The sequence below is a fragment of the Neopelma chrysocephalum genome, unplaced genomic scaffold (assembly GCF_003984885.1).
Source record: "Neopelma chrysocephalum unplaced genomic scaffold, ASM398488v2 Primary Assembly neopelma1_103b, whole genome shotgun sequence".
NCBI lineage: Eukaryota > Metazoa > Chordata > Aves > Passeriformes > Pipridae > Neopelma > Neopelma chrysocephalum.
In genome coordinates this window covers 3,808,110-3,828,099 of record NW_020897767.1, presented here as the reverse complement: position 1 = coordinate 3,828,099, position 19,990 = coordinate 3,808,110, and the positions used below count along the sequence as shown (strand labels likewise).

At 42.0% G+C, this 19,990-nt stretch overlaps 1 long non-coding RNA gene across 1 annotated transcript; it reads left to right on the top strand.

Moving 5' to 3' along the window:
* Positions 1-3,670: 3,670 nt before the first annotated feature.
* LOC113973609 lies at positions 3,671-6,283 on the top strand. Its single transcript, XR_003536277.1, has 3 exons — positions 3,671-4,013; positions 5,081-5,146; positions 6,056-6,283. It is a non-coding gene; the product is annotated as an uncharacterized LOC113973609 (long non-coding RNA).
* Positions 6,284-19,990: the final 13,707 nt, after the last annotated feature.

Sequence of the window (19,990 nt, the reverse complement as noted above, 5' to 3'; positions counted from 1 at the left end):
GGGACATCAACTCTTAAAAATATTTCCCGGTATTACCATTTGTATGGCATAAACAAACAGGCAGAGTGCATACATATGGGCCCCAGTCCTGTAATTTGGATGACAAGGGAGATCCTTTTGCCTAGGCAGTGCAAAACTAATTTCACCACACTGGCACATAATGCAATGTGATTGCTCCCTCAGTTTTATATTACAAGGTCACTGAAGCAAAAATTTTTGTGGTTTGTACAGTACCAAGCACTCCAAGAAAACTTATTATATAATGATGTTATATTTTAGTGTAAATAAATCCATACCTACTATATAATATGGGGGAAAATACTTTGCCTGACGTGGAGACTCTGCAAAAATGTAAAGGACACTTTGCAGAAAAACAGGTCTTGATAGAGAAATTTTGCTCATTTCTTATAGACCAACACAGACTTTTCTTTTCTGAGAACTCACAAACATTTGGAAACTTTAAGCTGAAGTATTTCCATACATGGCTTAGGTTTTTTTGCAGGCATCAAAGAACTGAATCCAGAATTCAACTTTTAACAATTCTGAAAAACAAAACGTTACGATCTGGCTAAACCATGCAATATTGCAACCCTGTTAATGCTAAATTGTTGATCACCAATAAGCAAGACACTTCGTCTTTCCTTGGCTCTTCTGATGCACAGCATCACCTGCTGAGATGTTCAGTTCAGCCTTGCCCAAGACAGAAATAGTTTGAAATAAAAAAAAAATCTTAAATATCAAAGTTCATTCTACTTCAGTTCTGAGCAGATCTACTCAGTATTGCACAAAATAAGCCCTTTTTAATAAAAATACTTTCAAAACAATTACAGAAATTCTGTCAACGTGTTTATTTACCAAAGCACAGGCCTATAAAAATGATGGGTGTTCCCATAACAGCCTTGATAATAAAAGCTTCTGTTTTTCTTTTTTAAAAGCTATGCAACAACAGCAAACACTGCTTTAAATTCCCCTTTTTCCACTCCAAGCAGAGAGTTTTATCCGGCAATAACAACTGGGCTCCCTTCCTTCAGCACCTGTATTTTCTGAGGAGCCAGTAAAACAAGTATTCATTCAACTTCATGTGTAAGTTTTAATGTAATCTCAGCCTCAAATGCTGTGCCTTTGGAACCAATGTATTTTGGTTTTAGTTTTATCTCATGTGCTTAATACCAGCACAGTTACATCCCCCAATGCTTTATTGGGCATATACAGCACCAGGCAGCAAGGAACATGATGCACCATGATCTGCAGTGCTCCAGACTTTAGGGCTGGAGCTGAACCAGCTCATTCATAATTACAGAAGTACTTGGAAACTTCATCTTGCTTCTCTTTTTCAGCTTCATTTTACCCCAAATGACCCCAGAAAAATACATTTTGAAATACCTTTCCATGTTATTGCTTAGATGCTTCATTTGTTTGGCAAAAGTAAAATAAAATGGTGACAATGTTCCTACAAAACTGACGCACACGTGACATGGGAGGTAAATGGTCAAAATGAATACTATGGAAAAGATAGCAGATTATGGCAATCTTGATTTGGAAATGCAGAGGCTGCCCTGAAATCATTGCAACTGAACTCCTCAGGTTCAAAGTAGGCACTTGTACTTGTTGAATTGCATCCTCCATCAGCTCCACCCCACAATTTTACCCAAACTATGCTCCATATGATGCAATCCTACTTCATATCATAACCAGGAGACCCAGGTCATTTGCTAGAATTTACTCTCCTGAGAAAGAGTGTGCAAGAGGAATCATGAACTGGCTTTTTACAGAAATTACTTCCCAAAGCAAAGCACAAAGCAGCTCTTCTCAGTAGACCCGTCCGTGAACACGGCGCTGGCGCCGGTGTCCATTTGAAGGCATCACCCATATCAATGTAGTAATGAGAGTCAAATCCCATGTAATTTACACATTAAAAGGAGAGAGCAATGCATGAAAAAATCAGTTTGGCTAATGAAAAAATCAGTTTGTCTAATGAAATTAAAGTCCCTAATCAAATATTGGCAGGAAAGATATTTAGAAACTCTCCTAATGTCATCCAGCTAATTCTCCCCTATTCTAACTAGAAGGGAAAGCAGTTGACTCTTATTCCCTGCTGAACCTCCCGCCCTCAAATCACCAGAAAGACCCTGAACTGAAGAGTATAATTAAGGCAGATTAGGGCAGATTTAGCTGTCAGCTATACCAGTACAGCACAGGTAATTCCTTTTACTTCAGAGGTTGCATGACAGCTCCAGGTAGGTAATGTACCTACTGGGGAGGATTTCCTAGTAAGGACCATTCTTTGAAAGTATTTTTTCCTCACCTTGCAAGTATACCCACAGCAAAACAAATATTGACGTGCTGCCAAAGCACAGGAGAACCCGTGCTCCTGGGTTGCTGTCTCTACTAGGTTAACTTGCACTTTTAGCTTCCAACTTTTTAGGTCCATAAGATTTTCAAGAGATTAGGCAACTAAAGTATTAGTTCATAGGAAGAAAAAAATTTTTTTTTTCCTTTTTTTCAAAAAGCCCCAAAAGCCTCACTACCAAATGCTGGAATTAGTGTGTCCTATGGAGCATTTTCCTATCACCCACCAACCACTATTAGAGGAAGCCTCTATTCCCTTTTTATTTCTTGCCCATCTTTCTCTGATTTTGCTCTTCTTCCCTTCATAATTTCTGCAATTCTCCTTGATAATATCACCCTGGTGTCTCTTCATCCCCATCCATCAGACACCCCTTTGTGCTGCCCCCAATCACCACTGACCCACACCATGCACCTCTCACACCATTGTCCTACCCTTCAAGAAGGTTTGTATGAATGTTCCGACAAGAGGGAGAGAAAGAGGTAAAACAAAAGAATAAATGAAGAATTACCATTGACCATCATAACTAAAACCATCTTCCTGGGCAATTTTTTATTGAGGCTGCAGTTTTGATGGTAGCCTTTTATTGGTTTGTTTTGTTGTTTGGGTTTTTTTGTGGTAACACTGTATTTTAAATGTCTTATTATGAATTCATTTAGTATTGATTGCAGCGGCTCTGATCATAAAGAATTCATTTGGCATGCCATGAATATCATATGCATTCATATTAAAAATTTGTTTTCATTCAAGATTAATTAATATAAGAATTTTTTTTTTTGCTTTTGTTATATCACTGTCTTAATACACCTCATAGTTTGGAAGCCCAGTCTTAGACTTTTACAAGAGTTTCTTCATTTTTACAAAAGTAACTAGAAGACCTTTTTATTGCTTCAATTTTGGGGATTACGGTTTAAAACAACACTCCCAGAGTGCCTAAAGTTCCCAGATCTCATGCAATTATTGCACTAGCGAGACTAAGAAAGTTTTCATACCTATTTGATGACAGTGCAACAAGACAAGGGAATTTAAATCTTGCATTTCTTCATAGTCCTACAGAAACACTAGTGTCTTGAGCGAGAGCAAAACACAGAAGGGATTACCTGCAACTCCAAACCCTCTGTAGATATGTCAAAATACGCTCTGAGCAAATTGAGCCTTGACTAAAAGCAGGTATGTGTGCTTTGGATGCTATGTCTCATTGCATCTGTTACAGGCACCGTGTCAGCCACGTCTCCATCCGGCTGCTCCTGACTGTGATGCAACATGACACAGTTTGATAACAAAAGGATGTAATACACCATAATGACTCCAGGCAGGCAATTGTGGTGCGAGGGGATGTGCTGCCATGTAGTAGCAGGTGACATACCTCTTCAATCAGTCATGGACTAATCGGCAAAGCCTCCAGTTTAGGTTCATTCTGGAAAAAATCCCGAAGTCCTGATGATTATTTTCATCCGAACGTTTCAATATTGCTTCCTGCTGCGCTCGCCCTGGCTCCCCTTCACTGTTGCTGAATTTCCAGGTAGCAGCTGAAGCTATACCAAAAAAAACCAACCCAAAGCCCAATAAATGCCTGGTAATCCAGGCTGGGCACAGCCAGATCCTCTTTGCTAGGCACTATGCAATGCATTCACCCTTAAAAATTAACTGAGAGGATGTTGCGAAGGTAAGAGGCGATTCTTTATTTGTGCTATGGAAAGCAATAATGGAGATTTACAGTTCTTCAATACAGCAAAGGATTTCCCAGAATGCTAGCTAACTGAACCACTCTGTACTGTATCGATGTGCCAACACACTGAAAACACCAGTTTATTAACAAATAACTTGACTGAAGAGTAAGACATAGAAGGAGCCTGGAGATGGGCACTGTCTCCACAAAAAACAGGGAAGTGTGAGGGGAAAAAGAAATAAAAAAACCCCCACACTTATTGTATGGGACTGAAGAAATATGATCAGGAGATTAACTTTGGGAATGGGCAGAGAAACTTAAGTGCCTGGGGGAAACACTGAAGAGCACAGGGAGATAGATCTATGGGAGGTCTGTGCCTGCAAAACGTTTCCCCTCCTGTTTCTGATTTGCGTAGCTTGATCCATCCCACCATTTAATTAATTTCTTTTGTAAAGAATGTCACACATGTAGAAATCTGCTCCTCAAAACCCCCGCCCGAAATCACGTAAAATGCCAGACCCAGGTTGTGTTGCAGACAGCATCGACAGAAAGTGAGCTCAGGAGTGCTGGTAGGGATGAGCTTCACTTGTACCTCTGTGAGCTCTGCTGTTCCCATGTCCCCGGAGCATCCTCTGGACATCAAACATCACCCCCAGGCACATGCTGGAATGGCTTCCCCTGTACAGAAACCAGCAGATTTGGAGATAAAGCCACCCTCCCAAGCAGCTTGCTACCATTTTGCCGATGGACTTCCATCTTATGTCTCAGCTGCTCATACTCAGCTCCATTGCTCAGTGGGACTCTGAGTTAAGTGAGAGGAATACCAGGGGAAAACATCCCTTGCATCTTCCCTTTCAACTTCAGGCAGTGTGGGGAGGGGTATCAATGTGTAGCAGATGTGCTGAGACCACAGTGATCTCTTCCTCATGATTACAGTTGGTTATACCTGGGGATGTGCAATTTAATTCAGGCACAAATGTGCAAAGGAGAGTGGTACTAAAGTAGAATAAGTGGTACTAAAGGCTTTGTTCTGTGCACAGTAATGCAGTGTTTTATTTCACTAGACCTGGCTCACACATAAAGAAAAGAGGCACAGTTTGATACATGCCTTCTCCAATGAGCACTGCTAAGTAAGTGTATTTGTTCTCAGTGTTGTTGTCATAAATATCATGAAATTTCTTATTTGAAGTTGGGAACTAATGATTCTTTCTCCTTAATGTGCCACAGTGACTCTGCACCCTATTGTTTTCTACCATTTGAGAATGCCCAAGGATGTCATTATAACTTCATGTATCAATATTAAACCTTCGCAAACAGCCAACTAAATGAGCAGTTATCTTTGTTTCTGAAAATAGTGTACCCTTTTTTTTAGTTTTTTTTTTTTAAACTCCATTTATCAGTAACTAGGTGTAGTCAATTGCTCTCCAGTATTGATCACAATATCTATAGCAGTCACAGAGTACCTTTGCTCAAGGTCATTGTAAGGTCGAGTTATGATCAATATGAATTGACTGTCTGCAAATAAATTTAAGTAGCTGACATAACTGAAAGGAGTAACCACTTAAAGTTAAGGTGGACTATGTGTCCCTGTTTTACAAAGGCTCAGAGACTACATAAGCACAGAGGAGGTACAAGTCATCTGAACATTCACCACCAGTTCAACTGTTTTTCCTGCATTTAGAGGTGCATAACTATGGATCTAATCCTGAAAATGCTTACTTTTGGGAATAAAAGAGAAAAACCCCAGACTTCACTATTAGTCTGCAATGAACTGACTCAACTGGGATCAGATCCACTGCCTTGAAAGTAAATAAGTTAATATTAAAGCAATATATGCAGGGTCTCTACTGTTTTGCTCCATTTCCCATAGGATTTTTGTACTCTGTAGAGAATCCAAAGAAGGTCAAACTTTTCCAACATCGATATCTACACCTTGTCCTTCAATACCTATTTAGACATCTATGTCTGTGGACAATCATATTAAAATAATTTACATTGAAGCCAACAACCTAAAAAATACATATTTTTTTTTTAATCAGTAGATTGCCATGGTCCTTGTTGTAGTTCTAGAGAAGATCTATCTGAGGACTTTGGAGTCTCTTGGACAAAGAAAACCCAAACCAACAAACAAACAAACAAACCAAAACCACTAAGCAGAATAAGTGTATTAAACCTCAGTGGGCTCATACAAGGCTATCCAAGGGAGAGATTTCCCAGGTGAGACAGGCTCTGGGAGAAGACCTGTGATCAGGTTGCTGGCCACTGGATGTCACTGCTGCCTACCCAAAGGTAGCCCACGAGGCACTTGTGTGACTGTAAAAATTGTAGCTGTAGGAAGCAGTTTTGCTGGAAACATTCCACATTGTTAGGCAATTTCTAATTTCAGAAAAATAGGCTCATAAAGCTCAAGAAGGCAATACCCAACTTCAAGAGTAATTAGTTTCATTTGTTTGCTTCAGCTTGAGCTGAGTGAGAAACTCTAATAAATGAGAAAGTTTGGGGGTCGCAAGTGGTTCCAGAAAGTTGCAACCATTGTGTTTTCACAAGGGATATCTTCAACGGAGGTATTGCTTTTCAATCTCATTCAGAACAACAAAACCAATCCCTCACCTTGGAAAATTCTTCTACTTCTATCAGCAGGAAGAGTTTATTAGTTTAGTTTGCCTAAAGGACGTACCACCACTGCTCTTGACCATTGCAAACAACTACTCACCATGAGCCCCACTGAATCAAAAATAACGTGGCCAACACTAAGGAAAGATCTGGCCCACATCTGAAAAAAAACCTAACTGAAGTTATTTTCTATATTTAGACTATAGAGTCTATATTATTATTGTTGTTATTAATTGAAGCCATTCATCTGGGTTCGTCACATTAGTGGAGCGGCTCTACGGGTGGGATTTATGTGACCAAATGCAGATGTCTATCTTGCAGACATGTGAGCCAGGCTCTTCTCACGTTCAGGCTAGAAAAGGAGATGCCATTAATGTGGGATTAACCTCACTCTAAAGTAGATATAAAACCAGGCCAGATGAAATGCATTTTAAAGGATCTATTTCTCCCCATTGGTTTAAAGGAAGCCCAAATTAACCAGCTCTGATCTAGACTTCTAAAACCAGGTGAACTCATTCTCAATCCCTCTGACTGAGCTAAAAGACAGCTGGTAAGGAAAAGAAAAATAGGATGTTCCAGGTGTTCAGAGCAGGAGAACCAGCACAGGTCCTCTTAGGATCAGAGCTCTGTGTTAATTCATGCCTCCAGAAGGATGCCTTAAGCCTTCTCATGGAATGCTCTAGAAGAGGGAGCTCAGACCACAGGGATATCAATAGTGTGAGGCTTCCCAAGACAGCTGAGCCCTCATGGACTGTTTCTGCTAGAGGTCTAGCTCAGCTCTTTGTCACTGCTGCATGTTTCTAACCCTCCTTGCTGGGTTGCTTTTCTCATAGCAGTGCATGCTGAACCAGACCACCAAGGGGTTGGACACAGACCAGACCTCATGCAGGAGAGAGCATGGGAATGCACAGCCAAAGCAGGCAGGGCAGAAGGACTGACTTTTCCTGGCAGGAGTGAGCCATCAGATCACATCAGCCATCTCACAAGACTACAGTGATGCAGAGAAGCCCTCATGCTGTGGGGGGAGACCACCCAGGCTGGGCAGCACCTCTCTTAGGATTCCCAATATGCCAATGCCAGCCCTACTTCATCATTCAAACCCCACTCCAAGACTTCAGACATATCATAGATTTGAGTCCCAGCTGCACTGCAGGCTTCCCTGACACCTCAAGCTGGATTTTATGGTTGGTGAAAGTGGTGCTGTGCTAGAATTCTCCCAAGATAACCTAAATCCTACCCTACCCATGAAAAAAAATGTTTCCCTTCACACAGGGCAACACATCACTACACAATTCCTATGCAAGCTCTTCTTCCTTTATCCATTTCCCCATTTTGGCCCCATACTAACAGCAGCTTTTCCAGCCTGATTTGAGACATACATTAAATGATGCTCAGTTAGTACCCAGAAGCAACTGCTTTGTTTTGGGAACCAAGACAGTGTCAGCCAGTTTTTGAGGCACCAAAGCCACGTGCTGCAGCTCAGATGCCGTAACCACAGGAATTACGTGGAAAACATCCATGCCTTTGGCCTCACCACTTTACAGTGAGCAACACAAGCATTTGGAATTAGCTACACAAAGGAAGCACAGGTGAAAGACCGCTGTCAAGTCACACTGGAAAGTGTTACCAACCAGGCCTTCCGGGACATCTTTAACTGAGATATTAGAGGGCTTTCCTAATAAAAAGATACATCATCCATTAGCTTATATATATAACCCAAATGACATCCTCACCAGTGTAGCAGTCTTGGGGCCCAAACCGTTCAAGAAGCAATTACAAAATCAATAACACATGCTGCGGTGATTACATTTGATTAGAGACAGCGTGGAAAAAAATAAGGGCAATATTCACCCACACCCCATCCCTAAAACAATAATTCTTCATTGTGATGGTTCTGGTATATAAGAAGCTTTTCTCTTTACACACGAAGGAAACCAGGCTGCTATATTAGTAGCAATGGACACAAATCAAGTCCTCAAGCACTAAATTTAGGGAAAGAGTAGAGCTGTAGCCATATGAAATGACGTGTTTGCCTTCATTGCTGGGCCAAAAGCCCACATCCCTTGACAATTTGGATGCAGAACCACATGTTACGGTTTAGGTCCATCCTTCACCACCAAGTTATCTTTTTTTTTATTACATACTCGTGCCAAAAAACCATTAGATTTTCAGCCATCTATTGACGATTGACTGCTTCTGCAAATATTCTTACTGGAAGTTGACAAATGACTTAATATAATGAACATAACTCAACAGACTATGGCTTACTCCAAGGCAAAATTATAATAAAGTTACCAGTATGTTTGGGATTTGATAGGGCCCACACAGGCCAAGCTAGAAAGCCAATACAGTAAAGCAAGGAAATGGGAGAGAGAGAAATGGAAGGGATCCGAGTGGAAATCTGTTGGCGAGGCCATTCATGCCAGAACCTGCTCCAAACCAGCACAGCCCCACGTGTGGCCCCTTCACCAGCACTCCTGATGTCTTACAGTACAATTCACCCTCTCACTTGCTCTTTTAGGGGTCTACGTGCTCATTTCCCCATACAGCTGGACTTTTTGATCCTGAAGAGCAAGCCAGGTTCCCATCTCCTGACATTTCTCATGGATCTGCAACATGTATAGTTGACATCATGCTCAGAACTCACTGCTCCATCTGACTGCAGCCCAGCTTCGTGATGAGTGAGGGCTTTCTGAACTAGAGAAACATATAAAGTCCACTCAAAATTAATATATTACAGCTCAAGGTAACAGAGGCACCACAGGAGGCTGAGAAAAGAGCCAAGTGCTATTCTGCATGGAAAGGGCTGGTCAGCTCTAGAAGGTCCTGACCCTTAGTCTGAGCCAGGAGGCTCCTGCTATGATCCACAGTTTATCCATGGTATGCAGGAGAGAAACTGAATACAAGGGTTTACTTTCCCAGTCTAAAGTCTTAGTAGGTAAACTGTGCTGTCTCTCTAAAATGTATCTTTTAAAGATAAAAATTAAGCAGCTTGTTATGCACTCGCTATTCAAGCAAACCCCTCACGCTCAAATATTTAAAAGAGTCCTTTTGTTTATTTTTCCTCCCTCCAGTGGGCTGTTTGCTTGAGTCAAGACTGCCAGATTTGGTCCCATGGAACTTGATCTAAATAAACTGCAGGAAGTGAACGGGAAAAAAAATCTTGTATTGTTCCCTCATTGCTTGAATTGCCTGAATTGCATTCAGGTAGTGTGACCTCTGCAAACATCTGTTAACGTGCACGGGGCTCGCCTTCCTCCAGTTTGCAAAAAAAACCCCACAAAAGTGATATTAAAAGCATAAATATTTTCTTCCCTTCTGCAAGTTAAGTTTCCACCTTAAATAAATTAAATTGTGTTGCGGCAGTAGCTAAGGTGGTCAATGCAATTAAATTCAAAACCTGAATGTATTGAACTTTCTGCAATTATACATGGGTCATCTCTGGACAATATGTTGGCCATCTGGTAGCATCTGTGCCGTTCCCACTAATAGAGTTCCTGCTGTGGCTCCAGGCCATGACAGGCAGCACTAAGCAGGTCACATGTTGTGTCTTTCAGCCATATTTAGGTCACAGTTTTGGGGGATGCAGGAATAATCTCATTGCACAAAGGCAATGAAAATGAATAACCCCTCTCAGGTATTTTGTGCATACAAAAAGTTAAAGGAATAGTTTTCAGGATTTTATCTGCTCCTTAGCCCCGGGATTAGGAGCAAATAAGTCAAGACAAGTATTGCATTTAAAACTGCAAAGCTAACCCAGATATCTCGTCTCTTTAATAAGGCTCTCACAAACATAGGAACTGTTTACTGGCCTGCAAGAATAAGGCACTGAAAATATAATTTTTTTTTTTTGAGAAATACCTAGTGACTCATTTTGTGTTCTGTTTTGATCACAAAGAGATGTTCCTGAATAATCCTGCTTAATGCCTGCTGCACAAGAATGGACCCCCAAATTGTGGATAGGCCCAAGGGGGGAGAGAGTGGGGAAGGGAGAAATGTCAATGGTTTTGCAATAGATCTGCTAAAACTGAATGGCTTTCATGCCATGTTTTTTGCTACAAGATGTTTTAGCAGGCAGACTAATAAAAAAATTAGTCTGGTAGACTGAAAGATCATCACTTCTCAAACAAGGAAAAAGGCTCCCAGCAATTCCTATATCATACCTGTGAACTTTAGTGGTTTTAAGAGATGTACACACAGTCATATGCACCAAAGACAGTGTTTTAAAATAATGTACTACTGATGTTTCTGCTGCAAAATTAATTTAATATGGATTTAAAAAAAAAATGTGCTCTGTCTCTTGACCAACATAAGCAATTTCAGTTTGACATCAATTAGTGAGTAGCTTTTACTCTTATAGACATATTTATAATGGAAAGGAGTGCATTTAGGCTTTAAGGTCCTGCCAACTAATCAATTTGATGAACTAATTGATAATAAATGTTAATTGACAACTAACAGCAGTCAATTAATTGCATTTCAAATGCAGCTCCAGGAAGCTGAGTTGAACATTATTCTACCTCAAGCTACTCAAATAATAGCTCAGCAATGACTTTGCAACAGGCTTCAAAGGTCAACGTGGGCTACTTTCCTATTTGTCATAAGATCTGGGAACATGTGTTCATAAAAAGCAGTGACCTGTGCACATGCCTGGTTTGCACTGTAATTCCAATATGATGGCTGCTCACAACACTTATCAACACCCCATTCATAAAGCTGTGCTGTGCTGCAGCTGCATCAGCACTTTCTCCATAAAAACCTGGGTCCAGACCTAAATTTCTCTTGGGGTGACACATAGGACTCAGGTCTTCCACTCATAAGGGACATTTTTTTGGTTAAAGCTGATACTAATCAAGGGAGTTTGTGTGTAAGGTGAAGAAGAAGAGTTACTTTATCTTGGCTGGGTTTCATTTCCTTGAAAAATTCCATGTTCTTGAAATATTTCCTAGAAATATTTCCAGTTCTTTTTAACTAATCTCTTTGAAGGAAACATTTTGGCTTTTTAGAAGCACTAAAAATAAAGGACAGAGCATTAATTAGATAAGAGTGTGCGCAGGTAGGATGATTTCTGGTATTTTCAACATAAACACATTTTAAGAAACTGAGAACTGATGTGGGAAGGGGACCAATTTAGTGGTCTTCTTTCATATTTTACCTAGAGTTTGAAGGCTTCTAAATATACAGGCCAAGTGTATACATGCAGTGAAAAATCAGTGAGGGATTTGACACAAAATTCATATTCCAATTATTTAATATTTACCTACACTTTCTTTGCAGCTCTGCCTGACTTGCACCTTGCCTCTCCCCACCTGCACAGCTGTGCAACACTTCTCAGCCTCTTTAATTTCCTTCTCCCTGTCCCCTTCAAAACATCACCTGCTGCCTCACCTTGAACTGCCACGGCTCAGGCAATGTTTCAGAAACCCATCTCTCCTCACATAAGACTTGAACCACTTTATTACAAGTTCTCCCTGTTCAAAAGCCGGCTACTGGAAGAGATAGCACCCATCAGACTCACAGAGCCCCTGACCTCTGTCTGCACCCCTGGACTTCGCCAATCAGCTTCTTAACCCAAACCATGGTGCTTCCCTGGTTGAGGGATAAGTAGTTACATCTAAATTGCCTGGAGCCCTTTCAAAACTGAGCCAGAGAAAAAAAAAAAAATCAGCAGGATTCGTGCATTTTTCTAGGATAGACCCCTGAACGTTACAATACTCCTTATCTTTTCCGAGTTATAGTCTGCTGGCTCTGCTCAGGATCAGCTGCATCTCCTCTCTAATCCAGCAGTGAGATGAGACCAAGAGGGGCACAGGCTGGGAACAGGGGCTTCGGTGACAGTCGGGCTCTTATGACTTCCAGCTCCACTTGATGAGTTCCAGGTATTACTCAACTGATTAGTATCTGAGAGAAATAAATATCTAGGTGAAGAGCAGCTGGCCTTAGCTCAAAGTTAGATAAGAAAGAAATGGCAAGAACGGGAAAACTGGCAGGAGCAATAATTTCATTTTTACTGAGTACTGCTTGTTTAAAGGGTGTGTGGGGTGGTGTGTGCTCTTGCATCCAAGTTGTTTTATGAACTAGAGCTAGCAAAATTAGCCAGATATAGTGCAGGTTTCAGCCCTTAGGGCAGATTAAACCTCCTACTTCCGCACTCAGCACACGTGTCAAAATTTCTCCCCTTCCAACCAGGGGGTACCACAATAATAATATCTCCAAGGACTACAAGGAAGCTCCATAACAGCCCTTCTCCACTGCCAGGACATCACAAACACAATACACCCTCTGCACACCCTCGCCATCCCAGCCCTGCACTAAAGTCTCAGATCCAGCCTCATAGGCATCACCTACTCTCTCTACAGTCCCTGGGAGTAGCTGCATCCAGGCATGTCAAGTGCAGAGAGTCTGGTCCTGAGAGGTGAAGACACCTTCATGGAAAACGTCTAGTTGTAGAGATCTGCCTCTGTAACAAGTTTGGCTGATTTTAAGAAAGATTTCCTTGTTCAGATTTATCTTTCCTGAAAATAGAAGAAAATAAAATTGTTTTTTCTTTTTTTATAGCTGGAAGATCACACCTTTAAAAAAAAATCCATATCTCCACAGCAAGAGGTAGTGGAACATTTAATCCCTTCTGCAGCCCTAACTTTTCCTAAGGAACTGCACAATCCCTCATACTACAGCAATGAGCACAGCAGAAACAGAAGCCCTATACTAGTGCTACCTTCCTTCCAAACTGTGACCTGCCAGTAATTTTCCTTCTCTAAAATTTCCCTCCTGTCATGACAGATAAAGTGGCAGGGTCTACCATCCCTAATCGCTGGCCCCAGCTCCTGCTGAATTCCAATACCCTGCACAGTTTAGTTATGGACTTTAGGCTGCAATTCATAGCCAAACCATGGAAGAGATTTAATTCAATAGTGGCTGGGGTCACAGGAAGAGGGTGCCAAGAGTAGCAGACCCTGTAGTAAGATATCCTGAGAAAGACAGTCACTGGAGGCAGAGAATATACCGGATGGTTTTGTGGGAGCTTACAGGAACCATAGGAGGACAAGAATCAAAGCCCTCCAGGAAAGTTAATGCATTAGAGAGGAAAACGAAGTGGAGTGTGGGCTGGCAGCTGGCACCTGGATGGAGAAGTGCTTTGGTTTGAGATGGGTGTTCTTGGATTTGAACCTCCCTACCTGAACACAAAAAATGTGCTGGAGAAAAAGCAGTAAACTGCATAAGATGAGACTAAACCCAGTTGCCTCCAAATTTATTAGGCAACAGCTCTTACTAGAGCACATGGAAACTTAGCAAAAGGCCACATAATATTCCTATGAAGTGTTGGTGCTGGGAGATGCTTAACAAACCAAGTCACATTCAAAGTGCTATTTATGACACAGGTAACTCTTTACAAAAAGCAGAAAACTGTGCTCCTGGAAAATCCAGAATGAAAACATAATCCAGTGAAGTGCCCTTCAATACCTTTTTCACGGTGATTTGCCCAACTTTACAAGGATAGCAAGGAGAGCTGGGAGGGACTGGCTTCTGGGCTGAAGGGTTTTTCTGCACAAGAGTAGATCATTGTGGGTGGCTCAGGAACAAAACTGCCATGGCTTGCAGGTAGTTGCACTATGTGCTCATTGCTTTGCACAGAAAGGTTTTCAATGGAGCTTTTAAGCGTTTACTGTAATGTTGGAAGTCATTTATTTTATACCATGACACAGACCCTGCATTAAAACTATCACTGCCAGGAGTCCCTGCGAATGTAACTATTTTTATGGACCAAATGTTGTGGGTCAATGTTTTAACACAGGCTTGTTGTACAGTATATTGCTCAGTAAAGTGTCCCTCCACTGCAGGCGTTTAATAGTCTGCCTGTTGCGGAGCCCATTACCACAATTCTGCGCTCTTTCTCGGGTTTATTAAAGCCCAGAGAGTCAAGGAGATGCCCGTGGGTGGCACGGGGCTCAGAGAGTTTTCTAAAGTGACCTGCAAATCCTCCGGGTTTAGGGTAAAGAGTCCCAGCCCACGACCTCCACCACACCAAGCGGCTGCAGTCGCCAGTGACCCCCTCTCCGGGCAAAACAGCAAAAACATCCACGACTGACTTTTTTTTTTTTTTTTTTTTTTTTTACATAACGCTGGGGCCACTGTCCTAGATTTCCCTGGCAAGCAGTCAAAAAAAAAAGATCCTTTCTCCGTGCCGGGTAAAGCTTCCCACCCCAGCGTTGGGACGATGCTACACGAGGGGTCCCGTCCCCATCCCGGCGGCTTCCAAGCCAGGCGTTCATTTTTGGCGAGCTGCCAGAGGAGGGTGCTCTGTTGTTAGATGAAGACCTTCCAAATTGGAGAGGCAGAGAGAGAACAGAGGAGCAGGAATCCTCTGTACCTTACATCTCCCTTCAGGAAAGAGACACTCTGGTGCCTGCTTTTTTTTTCCTCCCCCTCCTTTTTTTTGTCTCATTCTGTCACTCTCTGGTTCTTTTACAATAGCAACAACAATGATCTTGTCTAAATGATTTCACAGGCTATTATTCAGGCACTCAACTTTTAACATTTCAATTTTGTCATTTTGTTGCTACACAAAAGGTGCACTTCTCCAGTATAATGTTCTGAGAATTATGTCAATGAGCAGTAATGGCTTTTAACATTAACTTGATCATTAACAACTACATTATCTGTGGCATAATCAGCACCTCAGTCTATTGTGTGATATTACTGTACAGATTTTGGAAATGAAGGCCCAGCCTAAGCAAAAGTTCCTTAGATTAAGCTGTGATTTTCCTTTTAACTGAAATGTTTTTAAAACAGTTATTAATTTTTGTGAATGCTTTGAAATTGGGGTTATGTCAGTCTGTTTTACCTCTGGAAAATTGGTGGCAATTTTTTTTTAAACTGATCTAAGAACATCCAGGTTGAGGTTTGAATTAGGTCAACTCAACAAATTTAACTAAACCAGAACAAGCTGCAGACCAGTTCCAGAAAGAGTATCTACTTTGAAAGCTGCTCATATCCAAAGCCTGTCCCATTTTTACGTCAGTTTTACCCTCTCTAGTCCGTAAATTGACCAACAGAAGCTATGCAGGTGTTAACACTTTTATATTGCTAGACAGAGGGTTGGCAATTTTAATGTGTCCTTGCCAAAGAGTCAAAGGTAACTCAAGAGTTTCTAATTAATTTTCCATGTTTCCTAAATAAAATTGCCTTATGATTCACCTCCATATATCCTTCTTGTTGGTAACAAATCCCATAGTCCAAGGTCTTTTGTTAGTGAATACATGTTCTTGGGCACAACCTTTCCTGGGAGAGGAGGATCAGCATCCCTAACTCCTCTTACATACTAAGAGCCAGTCCTTTAACTGATGGCAAAGCCTTTACCACTCCAGATGGGATAAATCTATTGATATTAATTGAACTGTGCTGATTTACTCCAACCAAGCACCTGCCCAACTCCCCGCACTTCTCTAGAGTCTCCCATCAGGATCTCAGACACGAGCCTTACGACCACTCATAAATCAGGATGTGGCAACCCCCCCACACCTGACACTTATATTCCCCCTTCTTCCCAAACAGGAAAATAGCAAAGCCATCACTAGGGAAGTGACTATCACACACAAATCAGGGGCCAATCCAGAATCCAAAGTTAGTTCTCCTGGCTCTCACACACGCACTTTAACCACCAGAACGTATCTGTCCATGTGTCAAAGATGAACTGCTGCAGACTCACTGGTCATGATGTGCTTTGCTGCTTATACACTTCATTGACTTTTATGGCCCTACTGGTCAGTGTTCCACCACCCAATGGTTACACCAACACTCCAGTGCACTCTTTCCATGCTGTCCAGGTTTACCAAAGGCAAATAAAAGGGAAGACAAACAGCAAAACAATCCTAAAATTTGATGGTGACTTCTAGAGCACCAACAGCCACAGAGCCTGTATGGACTCAGGGGTGTTTCACACATAAAGGGATACTTTCTTAGGATGACCAGGTGTCCCCACATGGAAAAGAGCCTGCTAAAGTGAGGACATCCAAAAGACACACACACTGGGCAGATAGCAGTTGGGTGCCCACCATGCAGCAGAAAAGCCCAAAGCAGCTCCACCGTGCGAGGTACCAAAGCAGCCAGGTGATGTCAGAGGACCCCTTATCTACCATTTTCCACTTGACATGTCCTGATACGTCCTGAGTGTACAGAACAATGGGAACATTGTGTCACAGCCACTCCCAAAGATGGGGAAACCCGCAGCTTTGAAGAGCAGGGGCGTTTTGTGGATGCAGCGTACCAGCCTAATGCAGTCAGGAGCTGAATAGCAATGAAAATAATCATTTAGCTCCATGTGTAAATAATTTCATTCTAGTAACAGTTACAATCATAACAATAATGAAAACAATCACAGAGACTCAGAGAAGCGTTAGAAAGATGCCACATTCAATTTACAGAGTTAGTTAAGCTAAGTCTTACATGAAAGAAATATTTTTAATATAGTAATTAGATATTTGTTGGGAAATTCTTGCCTTATTCTTCAACCAGTTTTGCACTGTGGTTATTTTTACGTGTTACTGCTGTTCCTAGTGTTCATAAGAAACACCTCTGGCTGTGGGGTAGAGATGTGCTTGGACAGCTTCAGTGCTGCAGAACCATCAGCAATGCTCACCAGTAGGAGAGAGGGATAAGGACACACTGCTGCATCCCCAGGGAGTAACAAGAGTAACAAGGAATTCAGGTCTAGGGCTGCAAAGGTCTCCCTTAGAAACTGAAACCTCGGGGCATCTTGTGAGTGTGGTTCAAACAAAGCTCCTTGTGTTTTGGGACAACTTAAATGAAAAACTGAAACAAGATAAAAACTTTTTTGGAACTTCAGAAACAAGCATGAATAGGTATGAAGTCAGCTTTAAAGCAGATGGAGGCCTATGGGTGCCTGGACAGCTTTTTAGCTTGTAAATGTCATGGTTGTACCAGTGGGATGTGGTCGTATGTACCAGCCAGGAGCTGGCTCAGGTATACTGACATCTAAGGCCATGCTTGAGGTCACATGCATGAGGCATTTCACCCTTAAAAGTGCACTAACTCCAGAAATAAAAGCTTTGTTTTGCACCCTCACAATGTCATGTCTTTGTTGACAATTTTGTTTCAGTAATTCCTTTATCACAAATCACAAGACTGCCAAATACCCCAGGACCAGAAGATCACAGCTCAACAAGTAGCAGATGCCCATTTGGTGGTTTTGAACAGGATTCATTCATTTTCCAAATCCTACAACATGAACTACCTACTACTTATCCATAGCAAATCACAACACAAAGCCTGTGAAATGCACTACCCTACCTTATTCACTATTTCAACCAATTTCAGTCCAGTGACTATCACAAGAAATGAGAAGGAAAACCCAGGAGTGTTCACACAAGCTGTTTGTGTTTAAGGACAGAAGTTTGAGCTCGAATACAGCATAATTATGATGTCATTGAACACAGCAAAAGCTGCAGGCACACACCACGCTTTCATTGTAATACTACTACTGCAGGCATATTTGAAATACTATAGCATCTTCAGACTATAATTATAACTGTTTGTTTCTGTGGTTTCAAAGATAATAGAAGTTGTTCATAAAATTTACACAATGCTGATGCACTGCATGCAAAATATTCAGTGTCACAGGCAAAACAGTCTCACCGAGATACCTGCAGACCAGCAAGCTATGATTTAATATTATTGTAAGCAGGAATTAAAAATAAAACACTAGAGATACAACCCCCAATCCTTATACCTAATCAGATAAACCAAGACAGACTTGCCTGGTTGACTGAAGGATAGATTCAACACTTGAGAAACAGACAATTCAAAGATCATCTTGGCTTGCATAGGCTCAGCAGCATTCCCCAACAGAGATCCATCATGAAAGAAGAAAAAAACTCCAATAGAAAAAAGAATTAACAATAGGGGAAAAAAAACAACAAAACCAAACCAACAAGCATTTAACAGTGCCCATACTCCCCCACCCTCCTCTCAGCCCATCTGAGGTGTGAGTGGCGTGGTGCCTCCTCACCCCACCACAGGGAGCTCACAGCTGTGCCTCCCCCCAGGTGTTGCAGATGGGGTTTCAGGGAGGTCCTTCCAGTCATGAATCACCTACAGCTGTTGGATGGAAAAGCAGAGAGTGGATCTCACATGGTTAAGGGATAGGTTTGCTCATCTTCACCACCTTGCTGTTCAGCTTCACCCGCAGAGGTGCAAAGAGAGGCAGATGTGGCATTTGGCAAGCTGTCAAGACACATCTTTCTTTTCAAAAGTAAGGTGCACTTCCCTGGCTGCTCTCAGCCCAGTCCTTCTGTCTGTAACAACACTGCTGTCAGCACTAAAGATGCCCTTTTCAAACATGGTCAGGGAGGACTGGGTGAAACAGGGGGAGAACAGCCATTTTCTCCAGGTGTGACCCAAAATGGAACCCTGCCTTTCCCACCTCACTCTACTGTTGAGAGCTGCTTTCAATCCTTACAGACAACTCCTCATGGAGATCAGACATCAGACAGGCCAAACTCACCTTACTGGACTTACCAGCCACAGGTCCATCCATCCTGCCACACGGAGGGTCTCATGCTGCACCCGTAATGACACAGGGTCCAGATGCCATTGCCCTGACATCAATCACATGCACAACACATAAACTTTCAGTTTTACCAGGGGTGTCATTTTTATTGTTTCATCCATCACACTGAACTCTTCACTCTGCAGGCAGTCTCTCCCTCTAAGTATTTCTTGGGAGTTATGGAGCCCGAGGACAGAATTGAAGCTTTGGAAGTATCATAAAGGTTATTCCCATTGACACCCACCACAATCTTATTGTCTTTCTAGCTAAATAGTAATGGTCACTTGAAAAGTTGCTGCTACTGAGAGTCTTGTGATGGCTGCACCTCCTGTCAGAAAAACACTCAAAGTGAATCTGAAATCAAAGCAGACAAAGCTGAAGTTCTGCTTATGAAGGTCCTGCCCAGTCACAGCAGCATTGTCTCCTTTGATTTCAAATTCACTTTGAAAGCCTCCAAAGAGAAGGTGCAGCTCAATCTTGGAAACAGAAGATGCAAAATGGGAACGTCACCCGTTTACTCCTCACGTGGCTGGTGCTAACAGGTGGAGGATGCTTAACAAAAACCATAACAAGCCCCCAGTGCCAATGGGAATTATCTACCCACATTATCCTTTGGTGCCTGTGTTTCCCAGCATGGGCGTGCAGGGCATTTTTTTATTCCAGAAACCACCGGGCGCAAACAGAGTGGCTTGTTCCAGCTGAACCAGGACTTTCTGCATGAGCTGACATTTTGGAAAGTAGTTTCCTTCTTGGAGCTGAGATGGGATTTTTCTGGCTTTAGTAAAGTGGGAAA